Genomic DNA, 10,898 nt, shown 5'->3' on the forward strand with positions numbered 1-10,898 from the left:
AACTTTCACTCTCATCTCTCCATTTTTCTACCACACACATACACGAACACGAACACACACACATACTTATATGTGTGTGTGTTCGTGTATATGAAATTAAAGATGAGAAATAGAAGTAATATATAACTTTATTATATCACAAGAAGAATACAGAAAAGGAAAAGAGAAAAGGGAGAACATTTTTAAGCCATGCCATTTCGAAGCTAGATGCTTCTCATCACTCTAATCTCTCTTTTCTTCCATAAATATCCATTGTTCTATTTCGCTCCTGTTCAGAAGTGAATACTGTTTGCAAAACTGAACTCGTTTTGAAAGTGTCAAAACCGCATTATTCTGTCAATATATACAATATATATCTCTCTCGTTTTCCTCCCTCTTCCCACCTTTCGTTCTCAACATTCCCTTTATCTATCCCACACACACTAACACACATCTATATATGTACATATATATGAAATAAAAGATGTCGAATAAAGGTAATATATATATATATAACTTTATACCTTTTTTGATATAACTCTTTAATACATGAACTTATATCACACGAACGATAAAGAAAAAGTGAAAAAAAGAAGAAAAAACTCTTTAGGCCATGGCATTTTGAAACTAAATGCTTCTCATCAGACGAACGGAAGGCCAAGAATTATATAAAATGTAAATATAGATTAAACTGGCTTGATAATATTTAGATTGCCTTGGCCTTCCGGCCGGGATCAAAGTGTAGATTCCTTGGCCTTTTGGTCAAGATCAAAGTGTAGTATCTGTTCTGATACCTACATCGTGCGAGGCAGTGCTGTTCTGGCGACACATTCTCGTGCCCGGAACACCTGACAAGTTTTTTGGGTCGCGTTCTGTCCGCACCCCCACTTTGTCTGTCTTCCTATGCTCTCCCCCCTCCCCCACGGGGGGGGGGGAATCCGAGCTGATAATTTACTACCTTCCCGCGAGGGAGGGTCGGAAACACCTTCTCTCTTCCCTCCACTAACTCTTCCCACTCCCTCTCTCAGTTCTATCTCCCCTCCTGCCGCCTTTTGGCGCCACCTCTTTTTGGCGCCAAAGTCGCCTCCCCACTTTGGACGCTGATTCCACGTCACTTTTTTCAGTGAATTTTTTAAAAGAGGGACCCAAAATGGACACCCTCAGCCCGGGGGCCACCAATATGGATACCCTCAGCCAGGGGCCCACCAATATGGATACCCCCAGCCAGGGAGCTACTGCTCCTCAAGAGGACGAATCCCCAACAGGAGAAAAAACAACTGCTGATGGGGCGTACCGCCCGGGTATGACACCATTGGACGCTCCCCAGAAGGGAGGAAATTTAACAAAAACTCCCCCCAGGGCGAATCCCCCCGAGGGCGACTCCCCCCAAAGGGGAGCAAAACCAAAATCGGTCGTAGCATCTCACTCCAACCACAAAAAGGAGGAGGTGCCAGACCAAAAGGAAAATAAAGGGGATAGCGCTCCCCAGGAGGGCTGCTCTCCAAAAAGGGGAGCAGATCAAGAAAATGAGGGGGCATACCGCCTGGACTTCACAAATGAGGAAGGGGGAGATGGCCTCAAAATAAACAAAAAAGATCATGCTCCCCAAGAGGCTGACTCCCCAAAACGGGAAGCTGCTCCCGAAAAAGACACTAAAAAGGGAGCCGCCGCCCAAAAATCTGACACTCCCACAAAAGGACTGACCAAGACATCTGGAGAGGCAGGAAGCGTCGCCAATAACCAGGCAGGGGCGACCTCCATAAAAGACCAAAAACGGTCTAACCCCATTAAAGACCCCATACCAACACCAACAAGAGGGTCTGCGTGAGGGAAGACAGTAGAAAAACAACTGTCCCCTCAAGAGTATAGAGACCTGTACCTGACAAAGTACAGACAATACATAGAGGGGGCAGATATAAAACCCATACCAGGTGCCTGGGAGGCGATTGAGGGCAGAGTCCTGTCCTTTACCATTTCCGATATACCGGAAAACCGCCTCCTAGGGATGAAGAAGGAAGACATGGCGGGGCTCCTCCACAAACTTAACATCCCAGTACTATACCTGTACCAGAGGAGCTTCGCTGTGTGGGACATCCTCCTACCTACCAAGGATGATGCGGAGAGACTCTCTCTCCAAGAAATAAAGCATGGGAGAGTCAAACTAATACCTGAATACCAGGGCAAGAGAAGGACTCGGGTGCAGGTATTTAATGTGCCAACCCAAATAACTGCGGAAGTATTAGGATGCCTCTTCAGCCAGTACGGTGAGGTAGAACAGGTGACCCCAGTACGGTAAAAAACTGGGACTCACCTGGGCTGCTACACAATAGCAATGAGGCTGAAGAGGGAGGGTGTTCGAGCAATACCACCGCTGCTGACATACAAAGACGCCAGCATGACGGTAGTGGTGAAGGGCCGTCGTCCACACTGTTGGTTCTGCCAAAAGCAGGGCCACATGGCTAGGAGTTGCCCCCAAAGGGTAACCCCTAATCAAACAACCCAAAAGGCGGTCGTAACCCCTGAGACAACGCCCGCACAAAAACAGGCGGCAACAACCCCTGCAACTGCAGCACCAACCCCAGCTCCAAGGAAAACTCAAACCACCCAGGAGGCCAAGGAGGAAGAATGGAGCACGGTAGTGAGACAAAAGCGGAAACACATAATCCCTTCTGCCACCGTCCCACCACCAGCCCAAAAATCGAGGCAGGAGCCTCTGCAAATGCAGCAACAACAAACGCCCCCGGAGCCAATGCCGCGGAAACAACTGCAGCAACAACTACTGCAGCAGCAAAATCAGCAAGTGCAGCAGAAGCAGCAGAAGCAACGACACCAGCGAGAGCAGCAACAACAAAAAAAGCTGCAGCAGCAAATAGAGGAGCAGACACAACCAACGGTTCCCACGGTACCCACGGTCCCCACACCAATCGAGACGGGGATCAAGCGGAGAAAAGACTGCTCCTCTGAGGATGAATCCGCAAGTGAGAGGGAGAGGAACTCAACCTCACCTCTCCCACTTCCACCCCCAAACCACACACCGCACCAACACCAGACACCGCACCAACACCAGACACCGCACCAACACCAGACACCGCACCAACACCCGACACCGCACCAACACCAACTACGGACACCACACCAACACCAAACACCGCACCAACACCAGACACCACACCAACACCAGACACCACACCAACACCAACACCAACACCAGGCACCACACAAACATCCGTCCCAACACCAAGGCAAACTGAGCCGCTACCCCAAAAAGAAAAGGAAAAGAATGAACGGAGGGAAGGGAGAGACTCCTCTGGCTCTTGCAGACCAACCCGATAAAGGTCCTTGCCCCTGAGGAACTATGTAATGAAGACCCTCTATCTGTGGCCACAGACATTTCCCATCGGCAGAGGAAAAACTTAAAACCTCTGCTCGATTACAAACAGATAGAGGGGAAAGATGTAAATATCCCCTCAAATTTCCCGGACGCCCCACTCCTAATAACTTTTGTCAGAACTCCAGAGGCCTGCAAGACCAACTTGTGGACAAGGCTGCAGGCCGCTGAAGGGACGTTTCCGGGAATTGAACTGGTGAAACAAAATGACCCTTCTCTTGATGAACTGTCAAAACAATGCAAGGGAAGGGTCCCCGTGTTGGTCCATCCGTCACTCTACAGGGCCATAAAATTAATTTATCCTTTGGACGCCGGCGGCATTACGAGAGAAGGTCAGGATATTAAAAACCTGACCACCTTGAGCATGGCACATAACGTCGGCGTCCTCTCCCCAGCTGACTTCGGAGCTGAGTGTGACACATCCTAAGGTAGGTACTATGGCTTTGAATTTGGCTAGTTTGAATGCGAGGGACTTGAGATCACCGGGCCGGGCGGCTCGCCTCCGGCATTACCTCTTGTCCCTGGGAGTGGATGTGGCTGCGATTCAGGAGACGCATTTCGTTTCCTCTGTGGACTGTCAGGTGCTGGCCAGAGATTTTGAGGTTTTCTCAGCATATGGCAGACCGCGGGGCAAGGGAGTTTCCGTGCTAGTTAAACGTACCCTGTCGGCGACGGTCGACGTTGTCCATAGAGATGCGGTGGGCAGGCTGGTTGTGGCCGATGTTGCCGTAAAAGATTCTGTGTTTCGGGTGATCGCGGTTCATGCGCCCGGCACCGCTCGTGAGAGGGTCTCATTCTTCAGTCAGCTTGACGCGTTTGTAGATTGTCGGAAGCGGGTAGTGCTAATAGGAGATTGGAACGCCATCTTAGACCCCGAGATAGATAAGGTAGGAGGCGATGCTAGAGGATCGGAGAGGTGCGAGTCCAGCCTGGCTGATCTGATGGCTAGATGCGGTCTGGTCGACAGGTTTCGGTTCGAGCATCCGGGGCGGGAGATGTGGACGTGGACCAATAGCGTTTCCTCCTATCCAAATACCTATTTGGACAGGATGTTTGTTAGGAGAGGCGAAGTAGACTTCTAATCTTGTCCCACGTTCACTTGGCTAGGCCAGACGGACCATAAATTAGTTATGGCCCGGCTGAAGCTAGGAAATAGGCCTAAGTTAGCGGGGTACTGGAAGTTAAACACCTCCCTTCTGGAGATACTAGACTTCCAAGATCAGTTAAGAGAATTGATTAAAAAGGAACTAGTGGGGGCGGTTACCGGGAGTAAGTGGTGGTTAGGTCTCAAAACCAAGATCAGAAGCTTCTCCGTCAAGTATGCCCAGCGCCTCGCACTAGATAAGGCCAAGACGAAGAAGCAGCTAGAGCAGAAACTAGCCCAGGCTACGGAAGAGGGTGATAGGGTTAGTCAGGAACTAGCTAAGCAGGACCTTCTACGCTAGACTAGCGAGCGTTACGAAGGCCAAGTAGTTAGAGCTAGGCGTAGAAAGATAGGCAACGAAGCAGTCAATTCTGATGCAGACATGCGCCGTGAGGTTTCTAGGCGTGGCTCGGACAAATATATTGCGAAAGTCAAACATCCGGATGGACGCACCCTGGAATCGACTTGGGAGATCTGCGAGGGGTTTAGAGAACATTTCGAGAAGCGTTTTACGCAGCAGCCCGATCTTCCGGTCCTTGAGTTTAGCGACTATTTGGCCGACTCTCCCCGCCTCGAGGCGGCTAGCGCGGCTGGTTGCGAGGGCCGGGTGACGGAGCGGGAGGTCTTTACTGCGCTGAAGCAGGTCAGCTGTAACAGATCGCCAGGACTTGATGGTCTGCCATACGAACTGTACTTGAGGCTGTCGCCCATGTTTCTGCCTCTTCTGACTGATATGTTCAGCCATTGGTTTGCTCAGGGATCCATCCCAGGGTAGGTGACCAAGGGAGTGATCACATTGCTGAAGAAAGGTGACGGGCATGGAGGGGAAGAGTTAGACGACTACAGGCCCATAACTCTGCTAAACACAGAGTTGAAGATTCTTGCCAAGGTCCTGTCGAATCGGCTGCAGGTTGTTATCGACGAGTTGGTTGAACCGGAACAGAACTACGCTGTGAAGGGGAGATCGATTCAGAACAACTTGCACCTGATCCGCACGATCCTAGAGGGGGGAATAGATGACGACACGGAAGCCGCGCTAATCAACTTAGATCAGTCCAAAGCTTTCGATAGGGTCGACCATCGTTTCCTGGCATCTGTCTTAGAGGCCGCCGGTTTTAAACCGGACTTTTGCAAGTGGATCTCCATAATGTATCGACAGGCCATGGCTGTCGTGCAAGTAAACGGAAAGCGCTCGAAACCCTTTGTTATCTCTCGGTCGGTTCGTCAGGGTTGTCCGCTGTCGCCCCTGCGTTATATCCTGGCTTTGGAGCCTCTTCTCCACAAGCTGAGACATGGGGAGGCAAATTCGGCCCTGCGTTGAATGGCTCCGCCTGGCGGCTCAGCTGCCAAGGTATCCGCGTTCGCCGATGATGTCACGATCTTCGTGTCGGGCTTCAGAGACATTGAGGTCGTGTACGAAAGAATCATGGGGACCAAGATAAACCGCAACAAGTCGGTAGGACTGCGGTTGGGCGCATGGAGTGGCAACGCAAACCTCCCTGCGCACTTCAGCTGGACAGATGGCCCGGTCCGGATCCTTGGCGTGTGGTTCGGACCGGGTCTCCAGCTTGACAAGAATTGGCTGGAGGTACGGTCAAAGGTGGAGGCTGCAGTCAATTCGTGGCTTCCTAGGAAACTTTCCTTAAAGGGTAGAGCTGAGGCGTGCGCCACTTACGTCTTTCCTCTCATCCTTTACCGACTGGCCGTACTTCCTCTGCCTGCACAACGCCTAAAAGCTCTTGTCGAACTCTTGTCCTCGCTCCTTTGGGATAGAGGAAGACACTGGGTTAGCAGACATGTCTGTATTCAACGTCCGTGTGAGGGAGGCATGGGAATGCCGGACTTGAAGTGTCATCGAGATGCTGAGAGGCTGGCCTTCCTGAGCCACTATATGCAGGATGACCAACCGTGGTACCCCGTGGTTACTGCCGCCTTCCCCGACCTCGTTCTCGACCCTTCCATCGAGAGCCGTCGCAGGCCGCGGGGAGAATCTGCCTACATGAAAGAGTGCCGAGCCGCGCTAAAACGACTACCAAGGTCCAGTGACCTTGTGACTGCTACCCGTAGGGAACTCCACAGGGATCTAGTGAAGGGGGCCGCTGACGACCCGCTATTCGCGCGTTTGGGGTGGCAGCAGAGTGAGATCCGCTCCGCGTGGAGCTGGGCGCCAGGTTCGAGTCATCTGAACAATTCGGAGTTCTCTCTGACCTGGCGATTGGCCCGAAATGCACTTCCACTCAACAACATACAATGCAGTTCCGGGTTTTTGGAGTCGCCTGATTGTCCCCGTTGTGGGACAACGGCCGTAGAAACTACCGATCACGCTTTCTTCGATTGCCGCGAACTCCGCCAGTACTGGTCGTATGTCAGCGGAGTGACGGCTCGCATCGATCCTGAGCATCCTCGCCCAATTACTGTATCCAATGTTGTGGACAACGTGAGGCCGCCGTTAGACCGGGAAAGACAAATGGTCTACGTTACGATCCTGGTCGTGGCGAGAATGGTGATTTGGACGTCACGTCTTCAAGGTTGCCGGGGGGTGTTGTCTTTTTCTGATCAAGATCTGATCGCTTTCTTTAAACACCAACTACGGGTGAAGATCAGATGTGATAGAAGAAGGCTGCATCGCGCGGCATTTGACAGAAGATGGATACATGTTGCAAGTCTGTGTGTACGAAGAGGAGCCAAATTTGAATACGTGTTCCCCTCCTAGGTGTGGAACGCGCAGTTCTGTAAAGTAAAATTAAACAAGTAGCCTCTCAGCTAGCTGAGTGTGTGTTCCATCCCTCCCCGATTAGGAAGCCTCCAAGATCCCCATCCCCTCTTACCTGCAATTTTTGTTTTCACCCCTTCCTCTAAATTTTACCCATCTTGGAGAAAAAGAAATACAAACTAACCTCCATCCCTTACCCACAAACATTTTCTTTTCTCCATTCACCCCCATCTAGAGGGCATCCCCACCTAGAGACTGACCCGCAGAAGCGAGGTTCCTTTTACAAACCTAGTGGAACGGGCAGTCTATCAACTAAACGGGGTTAGGAGGGTCCTACTAATCACCTTTTGTTTTTTCTTCCCCCGCCCTCGACAAAAATGTTTTATTGTACCATTTTATTGTTATCTTTTTTGTTTTTACACGTCAATAAAAAATGTTTTAAAAATTGGGAGTTACTAGGACGTCGCCCAATATGAAAGGGTAAATGCGGTATTATGGTGAAAGAATATACTAGCTGGGAGAAACTTTTGACTTTGTTTAGTTCTGGAGTGACAACGATGACCAACGACCCCCAAAATCCCCCCTTTTGAGTTGGCCATGTGCCTAAGTTTTTTGTTCATCGTTGATTTTGACTGTATTTTTTAACATGAATAAAAGATTTAATATCTCAAAGTGTAGTATCTGTTCTTCAGATGCTGCAAGCAGGGACCAGGTGTGGGGGCAACCCCACATACCTGACCTTTAATCAGCTCCCATTTCCCACCTCTCGGGAGCTGGTCCCCTTTTTCCCTTCCCCCTCCCTTCACTCCTTACATTAAAAATCGGCCTTATGCCTAATTTGCTCGGTGGGGGAGCAAATAAATACCATCTGTTCTTCAGATTCTGCACTTCATTTTCTTGTTCTCTTTCGGTGGAGGAGAAATCCTTCACGACTGAGACAATTTTTATTTTTGTACCTTTTCTCCACGTTAAAAAACGACCCTGGTGTCTAGTTCTGTCCCGTGGGGAGGCATAGTAAATAGGTATATTTAGATTGAAAATGAGAGCGATATTAAGCTATATTAAAATTGAGTATAACTTACAAAAGTAAAGGCCTTTGAAAAATTTACAAGGCCGATAGCCATTAGCCGTGTGCTCTCGTGTAATGAATGTATACGTAAATGTAGGATTGACATGAAATTCTTAAAGATAAACTAAAATGACCGAAAAATGGGCTGAAATGACTTAAATAAATAAAAAATAAAGTACTTAGAATGACTTTAATGAACTTAAGGATGACTTGAATGCTTAAAAAATAACTGGAATCCTTCAAAAACAATTGATCTGGAGAATGACTTGAATGGCTTTGAGACTTACTGGTTGTAAAGTGGGTGATCATTTTTACATTAAATTAATACAGAAAAGTGATCCCCCATTTTATATCACAAAAATTATTTGATTTAGGGAATTTGAAACGTTATTCTATACTCAGGACCCCCGAAAACCAATAAATAGTGGTATAATAAACATAAATTGAAATAAAAAGTACATGTATCATGGACCAACCGACCAACCGACTGAGTTACTTATAGAGTTGTTTGCACACGACTAAAAAAAGTATTCTGTGGTATGCATTAAAAAAAAAAACTACTCTCCGTCGGTCGGTTGGTCGGTCTGTAACACATTTAATTATTAGTGCAGCATCGGTTAAGAGCAGATACTACACTTTGATCTTAGTCATGTGGCCAAGGAAAAGTTACATTTTGGACAAGTTTCAGAAAAGTCTAATGGATAGGTAAAAATTTATGGGGCAAAAAGTGTCATTATTTGCAATTTTGGTACATTTTTGACCCCTTATGAGCCCTTTGGAATGCTGAATACCAGTGACAATGGACAAACTATGCAGTTTTACACCGTAACACATGTATATTTGAATTCAGCACCACGGGAGAGCACTATATAGATATACATATCAAGTTTTTTTTATTGAGAAATATGAAAAAAGGGCATTTTTAGCACTAAAAGTCCTCGGCGGCGCAAAGCAGAATTTTGCTAGGGTCACCCATACTGAATTTATTGTCTAATGCCCTGCGCATTTTGGACGAGTTTCAGAACAATGTAATGGATAGGTAAAAAAAAATTATGGGGCAAAAAGTGTCATTTTTTTCAATTTTGATACATTTCTGACCCCTTATGAGCCATTTTGAATGCCGAATACAAGTGACAATGGACAAACAGTGCAGTTTCACACCTTAACACATGCATATTTATATTCAGCAACATGGGAACCACTATATAGACATATCAAGTTTTTGTTGAGAAATATGAGAAACGTGCCAGAAGAAAGGACGTTTTCAGCACAAAAAATCCCCGGGGGCTGCAAACCAGACTTTTGCCAGGGTCACCCATACTGAATTTATATTAAGAACAATGCCCTCCACATTTTGGGCAAGTTTCAGAAAAATCTAATGGATGGATCAAATGTTACAGGACAAAAAGTGTAATTTTTGGCCATTTTTTTTTACCCCTTTTGAGCCCCTGCGGACAAAACAGGATTTTTCGAAAAAAAAAAAAAAAAAAAAAAAAAAAATTGTACTATGCACATTTATATATCAAAATATAATTTGTGACAAAATTTCAGGAAAAAACTAATGGACAGATATCCGTCAATCATCCTGACTAACGGACAAACGGACCCATTGAAAACATAGGTCACTCTCTGATAAATCGGGGGGCAAAAATGTTACTCCATACCCCTTGCTTAAAAATAATAACAAAATATTAATGTGTCACAGACCGACCGATGGAGTGACTTGCATGCGACTAAAAATGCCTTAGCATAGAAGGGTTTCCCTTTCCATTGCCTAGGAAAAGTTACAAACGTAAGTACAGCATCTGTTAAGAACATATACTACACTTTCATCTTAGCTATGTGGCCAAGGAAAAGTTACAAACATAAGTACAGCATGTAGTAAGAAAAGATACTACACTTTGATCTTAGCCAAAAGGCAAAGAAAAGGGTATTTATTTGCTCCCCCACCGAGCAAATTAGGCACAAGGCCGATTTTAATGTGAGGAGTGAAGGGAAAATGGAGACCAACACCCCGGGGAGTAGGGGAGCTGGATAATGACAATTGGTATGAAGGGTTTCCCCCCTACATTGACCAAGGTTTTATGTGTGAGGTTTCCCGCACATATGGTCTTTGCTTGCAGTATATGCCGGAAAAGATACTACACTTTCATCTTGGCCAAAAAGCCCAGAAAAACATAAAAAGCAAAGAAAAGCATATATTAACAACATACCTTTGATCTTAACCAAAAAGGCCAAGCAGAAATGTGTTACGGACAGACCGACCGACTGACCGACCGACTGACCGACCGACCGACGGAGTGACTTATAGAGTCACTTGCACGCGACTAAACATATTAGACATATAAACAATATAACTAGAATGGAGGAGCTAAATATACGTGAAAAGGAAGGAAAGAATATGGGAATAAAATTGGAAGTTAAGTTGTAGTAAAATGAAAATAGGGACGACTATGAAATAAAGCGGATCATTAAAACAGAACAAATAATAAAAAAAGGAAAATATAGGAAAGAAAGAGAACGCAAATGAGGGACACGGAAATAAATATATAAATAAAACAATCGGAAAATAAAGAAAAAAAGACCCAAAACTTTAAAGAATCCA

The 10,898-nt window shown here is 46.7% G+C and overlaps 1 pseudogene; it reads right to left on the minus strand.

The window, feature by feature from the left end:
• Positions 1-10,045: 10,045 nt before the first annotated feature.
• On the minus strand, positions 10,046-10,225 carry LOC145284757 (U2 spliceosomal RNA; annotated as a pseudogene).
• Positions 10,226-10,898: the final 673 nt, after the last annotated feature.

Source organism: Euprymna scolopes, chromosome 1, assembly GCF_053919585.1.
Source record: "Euprymna scolopes isolate OS-2025 chromosome 1, ASM5391958v1, whole genome shotgun sequence".
NCBI classification, from domain to species: domain Eukaryota; kingdom Metazoa; phylum Mollusca; class Cephalopoda; order Sepiida; family Sepiolidae; genus Euprymna; species Euprymna scolopes.